This window comes from Lepidochelys kempii, chromosome 21, assembly GCF_965140285.1.
Source record: "Lepidochelys kempii isolate rLepKem1 chromosome 21, rLepKem1.hap1, whole genome shotgun sequence".
Lineage (NCBI taxonomy): Eukaryota > Metazoa > Chordata > Testudines > Cheloniidae > Lepidochelys > Lepidochelys kempii.
Window position 1 is genome coordinate 15,560,694 of NC_136400.1, and position 18,431 is coordinate 15,579,124.

The 18,431-nt window shown below is 48.9% G+C and overlaps 1 protein-coding gene across 5 annotated transcripts in view; it reads left to right on the plus strand.

The window, feature by feature from the left end:
* SYT2 (synaptotagmin 2) overlaps nucleotides 1–18,431 on the plus strand; it is a 187,611-nt gene that overhangs the window by 129,175 nt on the left and 40,005 nt on the right. The window lies entirely within an intron of this gene.

Here is an 18,431-nt window from a genome sequence, read left to right on the forward strand (position 1 = left end):
AAGCCCCATTACTTGGGACCAGACAAGCCATGAGGGATCAAGTGTCCGGGACGACCCTGCACAGAGCTCTGCGCAGGGGGAGGATGCTCTAGATAGGGCCTAAGAGGTGTCTTCACTCTGAATTCCTATGAAGAGTTCTGAACTGGAAACCTGTGTGTCCCCTGCTCCAACCAACAGGCCCTGGACTGTGGGGAGGAGAACTGGGGAAACGGGCACTTGTTAACTCCACGGAGGCCAGGTGAGAGAATGCACTGAAACTTTTCCCCAGTACAGTGGGCTGGGGCCCCCTAGCAAAGACATCTGCATCCCCAAATACAGATCTGGGGTTGTCCCTCCATTCTGTTTTGCCATGCCCAGTTAGAGTCTCCTAGGGTCAGTCAGACTCCTGTCACCTCATCCCAGGCTCCCTCGAGCATCATGAGTTTGCAAGTCCAGGTCTAACAGGAATCTTATCATGTTCCCATTTGGGAGAGACCCAGGATTTACCAGCCTGAATCACACCTGGGATGGCAGAGACCCATCTAGCCCAGTATCCTAGCTCTCACATGGCCAGGACCAGTTGCTACAGAAACCCTTTGTGGACAGTTATGGAATAATATGCCCATGGGGAAAGTTTCTTCCTAACCCCATCTGTCAGTGATTGGCTTCTACTCCCTTATAAAAACATTGCTAGACCCTTTCTTATGTCATTGGGGGTGTTCTATATTCTCTTTACCCATACTCATCCTCTTCTGCCATCACTGGTATCTTGTGGCAATGAGTCCCGCAGGTTGATATGCTGTACATGAAAATATTTCCTTTTATCGGTTGTATATAAATTGCCTTTCAGTTTCATTGGCGGTCTCATGGCTGTTGTCTTATAAGGGTAAATAGAAGCCCCTCCATTTAGCTTTGTTAGACCATTTGTTATTTTACATACTTGGGCACTCTTATTTACGTCCCCTCTAAATCCACTGTGACATGAGGAATAACCAGAACCTAGCCCCTAGATTATTGATCCCAGCATATCATATTGCAGGATAACAAAACCAGAACAGTTATGTACAGATGTGACAGCTTAATAACCCACCCAGCCAGCCCACTCACTGACATGCATGAACCACAGACTCAGCCATTAGAGACTTGACTTCTGTTAGGATGTATTTGGACTCCAGCTTTGACAGCACAGGCTGTTCTACTGAGCAAAGAAAGAAACATGCTGTCAGGATGAGCTGGGGAGGAAGGGCACATTCTCCACTCACAGCAAGAAGGTGTGTATGGCTAATGCATGCTAAGGAGAGACAGGAGACTTGAGTTCTGTTCCTGCCTTTGGCAAGTCTTATACCTCAGTTTCCCCAACAGGGAAATGGGCCAGAATGTGAACCTTAAAAAAATCATCTTTGGCGAGATTCCTGGGTGGAAAGTGGAAGGAATTATTACTGAGGCAAAGGAGGAGTTGGGAACTTGCATCTTTTTCTTTCAATGAAAAATGTCTGTTGAGATTTTGGAAGCGGCTGCAGTCAGCTCGATCAGGACGGCAGTTTCCTTCCTGAGCATGGGCCCACGATGGTTCTCGGGCCAGCTGTAACCTCCCAGGCACCGCTGACTGCTGGCGATTTCCACCTGGGCAACCTAGCCAGGAGTCCCGCAGAGCGGGTGGGGATTGCTGCATCTGCCAGCATCTCTCCCGCTGCTCCTGCGTCGGCTCCGTCATGGGAATGGCACTGGCTCTGGCGACCCGAGTCAGAGAGGACTGGCTCAGCCGCTCTTGCTCGAGGGCTGCTCCAGGAACCTGGCAGGATGGAAGTGCTGCCGTGAGAGCTGGCTTAGTGACTCAGCACTTTTCTTGTGCGTCTTTCCTCTCCAGCTCCGCCGCAGTATTAACTCTCCGCTCGCCCTGTGCACACAGCTCGAGGGCCGCCTTGCCGGCCTTCAGCCAGCAAAGGAGGGGGACTGCCAGCATCCCCAGGGGGCAGTGCTGGGAAATGCAGGGTTTGAAATTGGAGTTACTTTTCCATGGAACTCAAAAGTGGGTCGGTGTCATTATCCTCATTGTACAGATGGGGAAACAGAGGCATGAAGCAGGGAAGTGACTTGCCCAGCCAGTCAGTGGAAGAGCCAGGCATAGAATGTGGGTCTCCTGGGTTCCAGTCCAGTGCTCTGCCCACAGCTATAGATTCAACCTGGAGTGATATTTAAAGCAAGCTTTCTATAAAATCAGTCACCGCTAGTTGTTTTCCACATTTCTCTTTCTATTCTCTGCCTTTCCTTCAGTTTTTTAAAGGGTTCTAATTATTCTTGTTTCCATTTAACCTTTTCAGGGCAGGGGCCACGTCTTCCTTTGTGTTTATGCAGCACCTCAGGGTGCTGCTGGAGTGCACTTATCTACATATACATTTGGTCTCAGGGGGAATTTTGAAGTGAACAGAGTGATTTTTTACTCTGAAGTGCATGCAGGCCTCAGTTCTGTGACCATGCTCCGTTGCAACAGCTTGTCTTGCACTGTGTACACCCAAAGGCCAGCAAACCCTCTCTTCCCCCCTCCCCCAGTCTAGTACAGTGCAACTACCCTGAATCTAGCTCTGTGACCTCTGTCAGTGGGACCTTTTTCCTACAAACTGTCTCGCCAAATGCTTCCCAGAGTCAAGTAATAAGAGCAGGGGGAGAGCAGGATCCAGAGGCAGCAGAGGAAAGGTGCCTTTTCAGAGGAGACTTGAAATGGGGGATTGAAAGGGTGGGTGAAGCAGAGTCAGTTGCAGAGGAGAAGATTCTTGCACCTTTTGCAGCCAGAAAGGACGAAGGAATGACAAGGGATGGTGGCACAGAGGGTCCATGGAGTCACCTGGAACAAGGCTTTGCAGACCTGGAGGATGATTTATTTTAACTGGGTCCTGGACTGCATGAGGAACCAGTGGAAGTGTCTGGGACCGGAGGAGAAACTCATTGATTCACAGACCCCCTCCTGCGTCATTGACACAGGCTGTTGGCTCTTTTCTTTCGAACTCCGTTTGCAGCGTGCTCTGGGAAGCTGGGGCCTGTTTGTCTCTTCCTGCGGCTTTTGTGCTAAACATCTGGGAATCTCCGCTCCTGGTTCCTGCAATGGGAACTCAGCCCCGCTCCGGGAACAGGGATGGGGACGCTGAGGCAGTGGGACCAGCTGACAGAGTGAGAACCAATGTCTGGGGTTGTTTCGGGGGGTGGGGACATTGGATTCTTTTTGTGTGTGTAGGGGGGAGAAGATATCAAATAAAATCCTTTAAAAAAAAAAAAAAAGCCTAATTGGCAAAGTTCAAACCAGCCCTGGACATTCGGCTCCACAGCCTGGGCCCTGAGAGCGAGGCCAGTTAATGGAGGCCAGGGTTTGGATCCCCTCTGGGCCCGCTCTGAGCCTTTGCGGACACCATCTGTCCTGGAAAACGTCTGTCTCTGAGCAAAGCACAGACTCTTGTTGCGACTCGGCATGGACAGAGGACGAACATAAGAACGGCCCTGCTGGGTCAGACCAAAGGTCTGTCTAGCCCAGTGTCCTGTGTTCCGACAGTGGCCGATGCCAGGTGCCCCAGAGGGAGCGAACAGAACAAATCATCAAGGAAGCTGCAGCCCCATTCACGGCCTCGCAAAGCACTTCCCGATTCATAGCTTTTAAGGCCAGAAGGGACTGTCCCGACCTGCTCCGTGGGCCCCAAGAGCTTTATCCAGACTCCAGCATCCAGCCGTCACTCCTGGCTGAGCTGGAGCGTAGCTGTTACAAAAAGACACCCGCTCCTGATTTAAAGCCTGGCACGTTTCGCACGCTCTTCACTAGATGCTGCACGAGGGAGCTGCGGTGCGGGGTGCTAACCTGTGACCTGTCCACCCGATCAGTAACATGCATCACTTTATGTGGCGCTGCAGGGCAGGGGACTGAACCCAGGACCAGCTGGGGAAGACAATTAAACAGCAGGATAAATCGCACGGAGCTGAGGGCCAAACTGGACTGCTCCTCCGACCCTGGCCCCCCAGTGGGGAGAGTGGAAGGATCCGGCAGCTCCAGTCCTTGCACCAGCCACCACTACAGCCCCTGTGCCTCCCAGAGCACGCGGCTCCTGGCTAATGATGGCGGGAATGGTGGCGAATGAAGGGCCATGGATCTGTCCCGAAAGGGAGCACTCATTTGCATCCCCTTAAGTCAAGTAGCAACAGGCCCACTCCCCCTGTGGGATGGGGAGCTCAGGGGGCTGGAGCTTACGACGTGATGGTGGAACAAAGCAGCCGAGAAGATGGAAGTGCCTTCCCCCAAGGCCCCTTTTTCCTTCCAGGGCAGAGCAGCATTCCTGGCTCCTCTCCCACAGAGAGACTGTTACCAGCTTGGAGGGGTGGGACCGTGGCTCTTTCAGTGCCGGACTGCAGGAGGAGAGCAGAGTCAAGGACATGAAGGGAGAAGGAAGAGAGGGATCCTCACCTGTGTTTGTGAGCTACCTGCCGCTTCATGCTGGGGTTTGGCAGGCCACCCTGTACCCGCCTCTGCTATGTTGGTCCCAGAGGCCCTGGTGCAATCAAAGAGCTTTGATTCTCATGACAAGCTTCAAAGAACATTGTGATGCGTGCCGAACCACACTGCTGGGTGCTGTCCCAGACCATGGGGCCAGGAGGGCTGCCTGTTAACAGCCAGACAAGGGGCCTGTTGGGCGAGATCGTGGCCACAGCCATGCAGGACCTCAATGTCCCCTCTCACCAGGGATGGGATCTCAGTCAGGTTTGGAGTGTGGCCAGGACAGGGAGGGTGGAGAGTCCAGCCCTGCAAACTTGATAGATCCCCAGGGATTCCCCATCACTGGAGGCTGTGCACCTCCCCGGTGCTCTGGGGTTCTGCTGCCCTCTGGATCTCAGCGGTGGCTCGGTGGAGAAGTTAATGCAGCTTGGCAAGCTGGGACTAAGATCTTGTGTCTCACACCAGCACTTACGCTGTCCCAGTGCCTCTTCCTGGAGGAGCGGTGACCAAGCACTGGGAGCCCCCCCAGCTCCGCCCCTCGCGAGCTGAGGGTGGGGTCTCTCTGAGACACATTCACCATGAAGATGCTTTCAATCCTCTCTGCAGGCTTTGACCCAACTGCTAGGGGGTTAGACCTGAGGCTGTGAGGAATCGGGAACATGATTTGTTTCTGTTTGCAAACTGGCGTTTGATTTTGGCAGGCGGTTTCTGGGTGTCCGACTCCAAACCCCGGGGGCCCTGATCTGCGGAAGTGCTGAGCGCCCATGACTACAGTGGATGTCAGTGGGAGCTGTAAGTGCTCAGCACCTCTGAAAGTTTGGGCCCCAACTTGGGTTCCCAAACAATGGAAGAGCACACAGCATTGAGAGTGTTGAGTGCAATCAAAGTTCCATCAGAGGCAGTGTGGTCTAGTGGTTAGGCACGGGGCTGGGAATGGGAGAAGTGGGGGGTGGGCTTCCCCTGCTGGCAATGGGGACTAGGCTGGCGCTGTTCTTGTGATCATACTGCTTTGAGAGAATGAAAGTGGCATAGATTTCAAGGAAGAAAGTCTGGCATCTGGCTGAGGAGGGGAGAGCTAGGGTGGGGGGTCCCAGCCAGGGGTAGGGGGCATTTGGAGGGATGGATCATAACTCCAAACCTGCAATGGGATGCTGTCACTCCAAGACACCGTGCCAGGCAGGTATCAGCAGAGCAGTGAGGTGGTAACACGAAAGCCTCTGGCCGTGGCGGAGTTCGTGCTAAGGGAAGTCTCTGTGCTCCAGTGAAGGAAGGGTGAGTCACCAGAAGGATGAATCACCAGGGGAGCTCAAGGCAAGGTTAGAGAGACCCTGGGCGGGGTGGGGGGGTGTTCTCTTTCTTCTGCAGCACGGGTCGTTTGCAGGTTTAAACTAGTGTCAATGGTGGATTCTCTGTAACGTAGTCTTTAAATCATGATTTGAGGACTTCACTTACTCAGCCAGAGGCTAGGGGGTCTATTACAGAAGCGGGTAGGTGAGGTTCTGTGGCCTGCGATGTGCAGGAGATCAGACTAGATGATCCTAATGGTCCCTTGTGGCCTTCAAGTCTATGAGACACATCAGCAACAGTCTAGAGCCATGGCTGACTCAGGAGAGGCCGGGCTGGCCCCTGCTAGCCCGAGGATCCAGGGTCCCAGAGGGCCAGCGGGTCTCCTCAGCCAGGCCCATTTCCATATCACGTTCTCTAGTGAATTCAGTGCTGGCCACCAGCCTTGAAGGTGGTTGCTCCCCCAATGTAGCCAGTGGTTCCAGCAGGACAGGCTCCCCCACGGCTCTGGCAGGACTGGCTGTGCAGGCGACGGGGGGCTGGGTGGATGCAGTCCTTGGCCTGCCAGTGGTGGGCGACACTTGGACCCATCACGAGGGTGGCCATTGGGGCGTGGCCTGGGGAACCCAGTTCCCAATGGTCTGGGAGGGAGAAGTTGACACCAGAGACTCCCCTGTCCCCTGAGAGCCCCCAGGGCTTCTCCGCAGGCGCGGTCTTGTCCTGTGGCTGCGTGGGGTCTGCACAAGTGTGTCATTCAGCTGTGAAGCACCAAGGCAGCGATGCCATCGTACCTCAGGCATCTCCTTCCCTGCCAGAGAGCTGTGCTTCTCAGGGCTGGAGAGGCTCTAGGGTCTGTAAGAACGTCTGGGAGCGGGAGTTGCAAAAGCATTTGGCAGTGGCCTAACCGCTCCCAGCAGCAGGAAAGACGGCTAGCCTGAGACTCTGGTGCTGCTGTGTTCAACGCTGCTGTGCACCAGCCTCTCTGTGTGACCTTGAGAAGGTCACTTAGGCCTGGTCTGCCCTTAAAAAGCTGTACCAGGATCACTCTTTTGGTTAGAGGTCTGATTTTTTTTTCTGACGGAGTTATGACAGTACAAGCCCTAGCATGGATACAGTGATACTAGCAGAAGGTGCTTTGTACCAGTACAGACACTTCTTTATGCAAGTATAGCTGCATCCACACTAAGAGGAGTCATCCCACTTTAACTACAGTGCCCTGGTTAAAGCAGCAAAATTTCTAAGTGTAGCCTAGGTCTCAGTCTCTTTGGGCCTCAAAGAGGATTTTTATACCTCTCTTTGCACTGAGCCAGTTCCCGAGGACATAAAGCTGGCAGAGGTTCTCAGGATAAGGAATGAGGATGGATGGCGCGGCCGAGAAGGGGACACGCAAAAGTCCTCTGTGCATGATGAGCCGCCTTCTCTCTTGTTTCAGTGAAATCATGCACCCAAGGAGCGTGAAACTGCTCTGCCAAGAATCTACCACATCTCTGCCCCTCACGATCTGAATTCAGTCCAGGAGTACTGGGACGTCACACTCCTCTGGCTTTCGAGGCAAATGCTGGTGGGACTTTTGCACAGGATTAGCTCCCGCATGTCTGATGTGGGCTTTATCTTTTTGTTATGCCTCTTGCACCCCTGGCACAAGGCAGGAATTGCCTTGCTCTGGGGGAATTGGGAACTAAGAAACAGCATTTTCTGTAATAGCTTATTAGCCCCATGTCCTGGGCAAACTGCAGTTTAGCAATCCCAAGTGGTCAAAAATCATGTCATGCCCCCCAAAATCACAACAGATTAATTAAAAGTATTATGAGATTTAAAATATAATACATTTGGGGTTTGTCTTTTCTTGCCTACTGGGATCAGAGCTTTTAGGGGTCATGTTTTCCAGATTTTTTTCATAACCAGGCAGGCTAGGAAATTATTATTTTATTTTTTAAATGAAAGATGAGCTCCTCCCATAATCCTCTGACTCCAGGGGTTGGGGCTTTAAAATACCCCTCCTGCCAATCACAGAACTGGCAATAAAATCACACGAGCTGGTAGCAATGAAATTGCGGCTTTAACCATTGCCAGACCTTGCGCCTAGGTGCATTCCTTGTCTAGTTACCCTTTGCTCACTCCATACAAATGCTCTGTACTCAAATTCCAGACTTGTTGGAAGAGGCTTTAGATGTTCCCAGAGCGCAGGCTGGAGCTGTGGGGGGGTCCCAGAGCCCAGGCTCCAGCCTGAGCCTGAATGTCTGTATAGCAATTTTTAGCTTTGCAAGCCCAAGTCACCTGACCCAGGCAAGCCATAGCCGTGCTGTGGGTTTTTAATTCCAGTGTAGATGTACACTAAGAGTGTGTCTGCACCTCAATTAAACAGCCCCTTGGCCCAAACCTGAGCCTGCTGGCATGGACTAGCCACTGGTGTCTAATTGCAGTGTAGACAGACCCAGAGTGGCTTAAAGTCTTGCTGGGTCTCTACATCAGATTTTAAGGAAGAGATTTACAGGTGACTCCTAAAGCTGGGGGTCACAATGCAGGGGTAGACTTTGGACTGTAACTTTGTCCTCTAAGGTTCTAGTGCAAAGTTTCAATATGGTTTAGTTAGTTTCAATGTTGTGAAAGATGCCGATGCTTGTGAATGGCATGGAGCAAATACAAGACAACAGGAAAACTCATGGAGCTTGCGAAGGCACCTGGTCCTAGGCACTACAGCCATACAAATAATAATATGTGAGACATTTTAAGGACCACATTTCTATTGGGCCTCTCTAATTACACCTCTGAGATTTGTGTTTTAATAAAAAAAGAGAAACTTAACATTTCTGATTTTTAAAATCTCACAATTTTTAAGCAAACCTCATGATTTTGGGGTCCTGACACATGACTGTGGAACGCTTGGCAATACTGGTGGTTGTACGTGCAAAATGCAGACTGCAGATGCCATACCCCCAGACACAGCTGAAGAGACCTCCCTTCAAATATGTCCTGAATGTGTAATAGACTCTTGATAGTTCAGTGTTTGCCTGCGTCTCCTTTCACTTTTGATTTCTAGTTAGTGTCACTTCCTGTTTCTATGACACTTGCCCAGAAATCCATCTTCCCAGGTGGTTCAAGGAATCCGCACCTACCTGATGCAGCTTTGGACTTTATCAGCAACCCCTTTTACAGAGCGATCCTGATACCCTGTGCCCAACCGGCATGGATCCCAAACACACTCCAGTGCTTAAAATGCATCATTAACCAGACAGTCATGCCGCCACTTAGCCAGAAACATGCTTCTCTTTTAGTGGCCCCAGAACTCACCAGTGCAGAGAAATGTGCCTAGACCGTATGAGTTACAGCAGCGGACACCCAGTGTTATGGAGCAGGCCGTTATCTTTTTTCTGTGCGGATAAAGCTGAACCTGCCAGTGCTATAGCAATAATCAATCCCAGAGGCAAGCTGGGGAGCTGCCTGGTGCTGTCGCTCTCAGAGAAGGCCCAGAGGGCCACAGGGAGATGGCACTCTTCTGTCGATCCGCTCCCTTTGAATCGTTCCTTCCACGCTACGTTTTTGCCCAATGACTTGTGCGTTGCTTTGTGGGGATGAGCAGAGGTGGGAGAGTTTGGCTGTTTAGCCTTGCCTGTTTTTATGCATTTATTTATTAACTCTTTTATTGAGGGAGGAAGATTTTTTGCTGCAGTGGTACAGAGCCCATTGGCCAGCAGCGTTTGGTAGTTAGCAGCTAGACAAAGCTTTGCAGCTCCCCAGAGACATATCTACGTGCATCCTGGGCAAAAATATCCAAGCACAAAATAACCCAGCTGTGGAGTGATGAGAAACGAGGCTAAGAGCAGCAGTGAGCTATGGGCCTGATCTTGTGAACTCCTGCACAGGGCTGAGTGCCCTTGAAAGTCTTGGGAGGGTGTGGGGAGGGGTGCTCAGGACTGGGCCCAGCCGCAAGCAGATGACTTGCTTGCCACGCGTTTCTCAGAGTGACGTGCAGGAAGAGCAGCGGTAGGCCATGAAGCAGCCCAGACGGCCCAGTCACTGCCCTAGGGGAGCTGGGCTTAGTCAAGGGCAATGCTGAAGGGATATTGCATGCTGGTGCTGAAATGCCTCACCACTCGAGAGGGCATTGGGCTTAGGGACCAGCCAGCTCTTTCGGTTTAATTCCAAAGCGTCTCAGGGTCCGTCTACACTGCAGTTGCATTTTCCACGCATGTTCCTCTGCTGTGCCCCCTTCCCCAGGCAGAGTCACTTGCTGTGCCAATTTCAGTCCAAACACAGAGCTCCCAGAAGACTCACGATAGGCTCACTTCAGGTGCCTCCTAGCCCCGTCCTGAGCCCTGCTCCGGACGATGTCGGACTAACTACATCGCTCAGGAGCGTGGAAAATCCACACCCCTGAGCGCCGCAGACCGGACTCCTGGTGCAGACAGCGCTATGCCAGCGGCCAGGCTGCTTCTGTTGACGCAGCGGCGAGAGGCGGATCAGCGGCCCCGCCAGGAGAGCTCGCTGCCGGCGACATCGGCGCGTCTGCGTGTAAGTGCTAAAGCGGCACAGCTGTGCCAATGCCGGATTGTAAGTGCAGACCTGCCCACAGGGTCTGCAAGCTTGGAAGAACCTGGGAACGTGATGAGTTGTTCAAAGCAGGGGCTTATAATGGAGGTCAAGGAGTGAGTCTGGCCTCCCCATCTCTGCCTGGCCTGAGGCCCAGGCGGGGTAGCCGAGGGAAGCCCCCCCCTGCAGCAGAGGACGTGCTGCTCTTAGACATGACCCTACAGCCCTGTACTCACGTGTCTTGTCTCTGCACATGGGCAGGCAGAGGAACCACTTGCAGCAGCCAGGATCAGTCATGTGAGGACGGCAGGATCAGGCCCGTTCAGGCAGCGAGGCCGTCAGTCCAGCATGCTTCCTTCAGCAGAAATTCCCTAACAACACCCTAGCACCCTGTTTGTACGCAGAATTAGATGCAAAACCGAGACCTCTGACCGAGAATTCTCTGTCGGGTCTCTGAAATGGAGATTTTTTTCCCCCCTCTATTCTCAGCACTGACTCATTTAGTTCTTTTCTAATCTGCTCTACTCTTGTGCAGCGGTATGTTGATATTGCACGGTTTGGAAGAGCTCCTTTCACAGTGGAGAATTAGCTTGGCCTGAAACCCTGAATGATAAAACCCCTCTTCGCTTTCCCTTTCTTCCCTATTATTTGATTTCAGCTTGTGCCCCATGCTGGTGTATTGATTGGAACTTCTGCAGAATAAATGCAGCAGCAGCAGAAATAAAAAAGGCCCCAGAGAAGAATCTTCTGAGACAGTTTTTAAAATAGTTACAGTATCTGCAACCTCATCAAGTGTCTCTGGGCAACCCACTGCACACACCATTAATTGGCATTCTCCTGCTGCTTTCAGCCACCGTCCAGAGGCCCTTTGAGATGTGTCTGCGGCATCGATTACGCACAAGCTGAGCCCAGATTACTGCTAGCTTCTTCACAGAGGGCACCGTGCTCCTTCTTGCCTCTGGAGGAGATGAGACTGGGGGGCAGCAGGTGACTTTTATTAAGAGGGATTAAGTGGCTGGGAAAGTCAAAATGTAGCTGATTGGCCAACGGAGCCCCATGCGGCACCACTGAGTTTCATCAGCCCAGGGGCTGCAAGCATTCCTGTCTGGTGTAGACGTCACCACCATCTACTGCAATGGGCTGTGCTTTGAGCTTCCACAAAGGGGCACAACAGGCTGCCTACCTTTCAGGTGTGTTAGATTGGTGAGAGAGCATAACCCCCATGCACTGGCTCCGCTTTCCCCTCTGCTTGCAGTTCAAGGTGGTGCATATTCTTACAGCCCCAAGTGGGACCCTCTTATCCCACCAGGAGGGGTTGCTCAGAACAATCTCTTCCCCAGGGCTGGATGCCTGGGCAGTTGCATTCCATACTCAGCGGAGGGCCCTCAGCTCTAAGATCTGTTCCCCTTTGCCATCCATCAGGACCTGTCCACCCCTAGGATACATGTGTTGAATACGGCTTTCTGTTGATGTGGGTCAAGAACTGGGTCGGTCTTGTTGATGGGAGGTGGAGCGGAGGGCGTGGAGTGGTCTGTCTTCTGGAAATAGAGACTGATACACTCACCTCAATTAGAGACTATCTATATATTGGTCCAGCGGGAATGCAATTCGAATGATTAAACAAACAAAATGGGGCAAAGAGGAGATTGCAAGTCCCCATTGCTGTGCTCCCAGCTGTTCAGAGAAGAGGGGTTACCCATCACAGGCTAGCCCCCAATATGCAGGGCTCCATCTTGAACTGAGCACACACAAGCAATTCCCAAGCCCTTTTCAGCTTCCCAAGCTCAGACCTCAGTGCCCCCACAAAACTGTGAGGAGCTGATGTCGGAAGCTACACAGAGGAAGCCATTGGTAGCTCACCAAAAGTTTTATGAGGCCCTCCAAAACCCAGGAACTATGCTTTATCTTCTGGAGTGCCATCTACTGGCACCTTATCTATGAACTGTTTACCTACATACACAATAGAGCACTCTTGTAACAAAAAACAGTGTGCTGAAAAGCATTCCTGTTACTGGCATGGAAATCAATGCGCCAAGCTTCCTACTTTGCCTATTTGTATTTTCCTGTCTGTTTTCTCGAGGAATGAGCTGAGAAAAGCACTTGATCATTGAACCTCACTAATAAATACGTTCTAGGCAGCGCGTTTGCTTTGGAAGTGCAATTTGGTGTGTCACCAGTGCCCACTATAAATTACATATCCCGACACCAGCCTGAAACCCTGTGTCATGGGCCCTGAGAGAGGATGGGCAAGCAGTGTTGGTGTTAATAACTGAAAGATTAACCCGTGAGATGAGTCAAAATCACCAGTATTGTCTCCAAGGCTGAAAGAACGTGCCAAATGTGGCATCCCTAGGACGAGTGGTAAGGTGTTATGGTACAAAGAAACAAAAAGTTAGAAGAATTTTCAAGACCTTTTTTAAATAGACGCATAGATTCTAAGGCCAGAAGGGACCACTGTGATCATCCAGTCTTGACCCCCTGCATACCATAGGACTTCCCTGAATTAACTTCTGTTAGAACTTGAGCAGATCTTTTAGAAAAACATTGCGCCTTGTTTTAAAAATGACCAGCAATGGTGACTCCACCACAACCCTTGGTAAGTTGTGGCAATGGTTAATTACTCTCACTGTTAAAATGTTATGCCTTATTTCCAGTCTAAATTTGTCTAGCTTCAACTTCCAGCCATTGGATTGTGTTAGACCTTCCTCTGCTAGATTGAAGAGCCCATTATCAAATATTTGTTCCCCAAGTAGGTACTTATAGATGGTAATCAAGTCACCCCTTAAGTTTCTCTTTGTTAAGATAGATAGATTGAGCTCCGTGATTCTCTCACTACAAGGCATGTTTTCCAATCCTTTAATCCTTCTCGCGGCTCTTCTCTGAACCCTCTCTGACTCCGGTTTAACAACATCCTTCTGGAACTACGAACACCAGAACTGGACACAGTATTCCAGTGGTGGTCACACCAGTGCTAAATACAGAGGTAATATAACCTCCCTACTTCTACTTGGGGTTCCCCTGTTTATACATCAAAGGTTCACATTAGCCTGCAACATTACACTGGGAGCTCATGTTCAGCTGATTATCCACCATGACCCCAAGTCTTTTTCAGAGTCACTGCTTCCCAGCATGGAGACCCCCATCCTATAAGTATAGCCTACATTCTTTGTTCCTGGATGTATATATTTACATTTGGCTATATTAAAATGCATATTGTCCACTTGCACCCAGTTTAACAAATGATCCTGGATCAGTGACCTGTTCTCTTCATTCTTTGTGTCTTTTGCAAACTTTATTGGCATAGATAAAATGTTAAATAACGTGAGGGCAAGAACCAGTCCCTGTGGGACCCCACTAGAAGTGCATATGCTCAATAATGACACTGTGTATACAGTAGCATTTTGAGACCTGGAAGTTAGCCAGTTTTTAATCCATTTAATGTTTGCCATTAATTATATATCATTCTAGTTTTTTAATCAAAATGTCATGCAGAACAAAGTCAAAGGCCATACAGAATTCTAAATATATTACACCAACGCTATCACCTTTATCACCCAGACTTGTAATCTCATCAGAAAAAGCTATCAAGTTAGTTTGACAGGATCTATTTTCCACAAACCCATGTTGACTGGCATTAATTACATTACCCTCCTTTAATTCTTTATTAATCAAGTCTCGTATCAGCCGTTCTGTTACCTTACCCGGGATTGATGTCGGTCTGACATGCCTATAATTACCCAGATCATCCTGTTCACCTTTTCTAAATATTGGCACATTAGCTTTCTTCCAGTCTCCTGGATCTTCCCCTGTGCTCAGCAAGGCTTACTGAAAATCAACACTAACCACCTCATTTGTTTGAATCCTGTTATCTCCCCAGCCTCTTGTCCTCTTTTTCTCAAACTTTCCAGAAAATTTCTACCCACGAGTAACACCATGTCTGTGAATGATTTCAGGCAGATTGGTTTAGTTTTGGCTGAGTTGGGAGGTGGTCGAAAACAGTTGTATTAATTTAGATGGCTGCAGCCTTATGAAGAAATGAGAGTCTCTCCATAACATATATTTAAGGGTGATCATCCAATTCTGTAACAGATAAGATACCAGCTTTGGCAGGACACCAAGAAGGGCTCGTGTTCATGCTTCATTATGTTAATTATGTTGTTTCTAAAATTTCCGCAGCAGATGGGCAAAAAACATATTTTTCAGCTATTTAATTAAGAAACAAAGTACAGCCAATTGAAACCACCATGTATCTGTGTCTCTTACCTGAGGCCCGGTCTACAACTAAACTTTAGGTTGACTTAGTCATGTTGCTCAGGGATATGAAAAATTCACACCCCTGAGTGCTGTAGTTAAGCCAACCTAAGCCCTGGTGTCGGCACTGTTAGGTCGATGGAAGAATTATTCTGTTAACCTACCTGCAACCTATCAGGGTGTGACTTAATTACAGCGATTGAAACCCCCACACTGTAATTAATTGTGCCACTGTAGCGTCTGTAGTGTAGACAAGCCATGAGACTTGGTTTGCTTCCATACAGGTGAACAAGAATCTTATTGGGACAAAGGGATGATATTAGAGCTTATAGTGTCCCTCTTCAAAGAGAACTATAATTTAATTTACGGGGAGATTGCATTTCCATTTGAAACGATTGTACCTGCCGTAGTTAGAAGTGACTCCAGAGCTGACTAAAATGGAAAGAGATCAGGAGAAGAGCATTCGTTTTTCAGATTGCTTTTCTTGTGCATTTGACAGCACTTTCTTTAGAGTCCGTTTCACTCTCTGGTGATGGAGGCGCATCCTTGTGAGGGGCTCTGCAAGGGGGCTGTGTTGCAATCTATGTCTACAGTACAGAACCTATGTCACCATAACTATGTTGGATGACTCCCTAGTGTAGACCTAGTGTATGCTCACAGAAGGAGCTCTGCCGGTGTAGGAAGATCATCGGGGAGTGAATTACTTTTTTCTGTGCTGACATACGTCTTCACTGGGGTTTTGCCAGCATAACTGTTTCAGGTCACACCTTTTTTCACACCTTTGACCAACAGAGCTTAGCAAGCTTACGTTTTAAGTGTAAACCAAGGCTGTGTGTACACCAGAAAAGCTACAGCGACAGGAGGGGTTCTTCTGTCATTGTAGTAAATCCACTTCCCTGAGAGGCGGTAGCTAGGTTGAGGGAAACATTCTTCCCTTGACCTAGTGCTGTCTACACTGGGACTTTGGCTGGCTTAACTACCTCTCAGGAGTGTGAATTTTTACATCTCTGAGGGCTTGTCTAGATTACCGGCCGGATCAACGGGCAGCGATCAATCCAGCGGGGGTTGATTTATCGTGTCTAATCTAGTGTAGACATGATAAATCGACCACCAGTCGCTCTAGCATTGATTCCAGTACTCTGCCTCAACAAGAAGTGCAAGGGGAATCTACGCTCTCCCATTGACACACCGCAGTGAAGACACCTCGATAAGTAAATCTAAGTACGCCAACTACAGCTACGTGAATAACGTAGCTGAAGTTGCGTAACTTAGATCGATTTCCCCCCCGCCCCGCCGTAGTGTAGACCAGCCCTGAGCAATGTAGTGAGTTCGACCCAACTTTCTAGTGTAGATCAGCCTCAAACCTCAGTAAAAGCAACAGCTGAGCTGAAACTTAGGTCTGGCCTACGCCTAAAACATAGCTACATTGCTCAGGAGTGTTAAAAATTCACTCCCGAGAGCCATAGTTAAGACGACCTAAGCCCCTGTGTAGACACTACTAGGCTGATGGTGGAATTCTTCTGTCAATCTAGCTGCCGGCTCTTGAGGGGGTGGGTTCCCCACAGCAAAGGAAAAGCCCTTTCCGTCTCTGTAGATGTAGCGTTGCTATAGGCTTGTAATATAGACACACCCTTAAACTGAAGGGGCAGGAGAGTGGGTTTCAGCGGGCAGAGAGAAGACAGGAATATTTAGTGGTGATAGACCCTTCTAAACATCAATATTGGAGAGGAAGGGCACGTCCTTATAGAGAGGGATTTGCAAAACCATCTAGGGGATTTAATTTTACATGAAACAAATCCATTGGGCAGTGCTGAAAACCTCAGCCATAATTTTGTTTTTTAAAGGATTTTTTTTAAAGTTAGGGCTCTGGAAGTTGAAGTATTTTAATTGCCACCTGTAATGCACTATCTCTCCTGTGTCCTACGGCTGCAGAGGAGATAACTGCCAACTTCTTGCAACGTGTGTCTTGCAAGAATGGTCTCTTACAACGTGTATTAACTTCTTATGCTTCATAATAATCTGTTCCACCTTGTATTTAGCTGTGACACTCTGAGTCCCCTTCCCAGACCTGAAGAAGAGCTTGGTGTAGCTTGAAAGCTTCTCTCTTTCACCAACAGAGGTTGGTCCAATAACAGATATTATCTTACCCCCCTAGACTCTCTCAGATCCTGGGATCAGCAGAGCTGTAACAACACTGCAAACAGTGTTTTAACTAGTCAGTTTCAGAAACTTCAAGTTGGCCACCTTTGGAAAATAAGACTGTCTTCTTTCAGCCTGCCCTAAACTGTCCAGAGTAGGGACTGTCTCTGTGTGAATGTGCAGTGCCTATTGCAGTTGGGCACCGATCCCAGTTGGGGTCTCTGAGCATTACTGTAGTAGAAATAATAAATAATAAGATAGGGAAGGATTTGTGTGTGGAGAACAGAAACTGAGAGAGGCTTCTGTGCTCTATTCATCTATTCATTTGATGATTTAACTGGGAATTGGTCCTGCTTTGAGCAGGGGGTTGGACTAGATGACCTTCTGGGGTCCCTTCCAACCCTGATATTCTATGATTCTATGTACAGGTATAAAAAGTTCATGAACATTCGCGACCGTTTTGGCGGAGAAAAGCAATCCGAATTTGCATTGCATCTTCCCAAAGACATTACTTTCTGGGTCAGTTCTGTCAGCTGTGCAAATGCTCATTTCCAAAGCTGCACGCATTACATTTTCAAGTATGGTTTTGCAAGGCACTGTGTCAAATGCTTTACTAAAGCCCATCAACTGCATGCCGCTCATCCTCTGAATCTGTAATTTGCTTACAAAGGGATCAAGCACGTCCGGCATGGTTGGTTTGTTTATAAATCTGTACCGTTTATTGCTCCAGCTTCTGAAGTCCTCTTGAGGGTTCTGATCATTCTCTCAGTAATTTGCTGCATTACTTTTATCTGGCAGTGAAACTAATTATAGCAAGCAGGAATTGTCAGGATCGACCTGCTTTGCTTTTTTGAAAACCGGTGACACATTTTCAGGACTTCCATATTTAATTCTCTGTGACATTAGGAAAAATATAGTCAATAATTCCTTAAATCCATGACCATGAGCTAATTCCATTCAAACAAGTTAATCTGGATGCTGATATGTGTACATTAATTTACTCCAGGTATCTGCAGTTAGCCTTGCTCTACACTAGAAAAGTTTTACTGGTATGAGAGGGGGTGGGGGTGCAGAAGTTTTAGCAATTGTTTACTGATATACCAGTCCAATGCCTAGTGTTTTGCTGGTTTAATTATCCCGGTATAGTTAAAGCAATGGCACTTTCTAGTGTAGACAAACGCATAGATCTACACAAGATCTTCATTATTTCCTACTCATCCAAACTTTTATTCTTTTCTCAGCGGAGACCGATTTGGAAAAAGCCAGTTCAGTAGCTCAGCAGTTTTTAAATCGTCAGTTTCATCTTCTTCCTCGCTTATTAATGCTGCTGCTTTTCTCTTTATTCCCCCCCTTGTATCTCTAAAAGCCCTTCTCTTTCTCCTTAACCTGCTGGCACAGCTTGGCTTGGCTGCTCTTATCTGTCCTCGCAAGCTTGTAACTGACTCTGCAAGTTCCTCTCCAGTGCCCTACATTGGTGCCATTTTGAGCAAAGTTTCTTTTCTCCCCTCTGATTGTTGAAGAGTCCTTTCAGGAATCGGCTCATTTCTAGGTAGAATAAATGGGGGGCGGGGGGAATGAGCTGTAGGACGACCCAGGTGGCTACATGTAATTCATAGATACCAAGGTCAGAAGGGACCATTATGGTCATCTAGTCCGACCTCCTGCACAACGCAGGCCACAGAATCTCACCCATCCACTCCTCCGATGAACCTCTCACCTGTGTCTGAGCTATTGAAGTCCTCAAATCATGGTTTAAAGACTTCATGGTGCAGAGAAT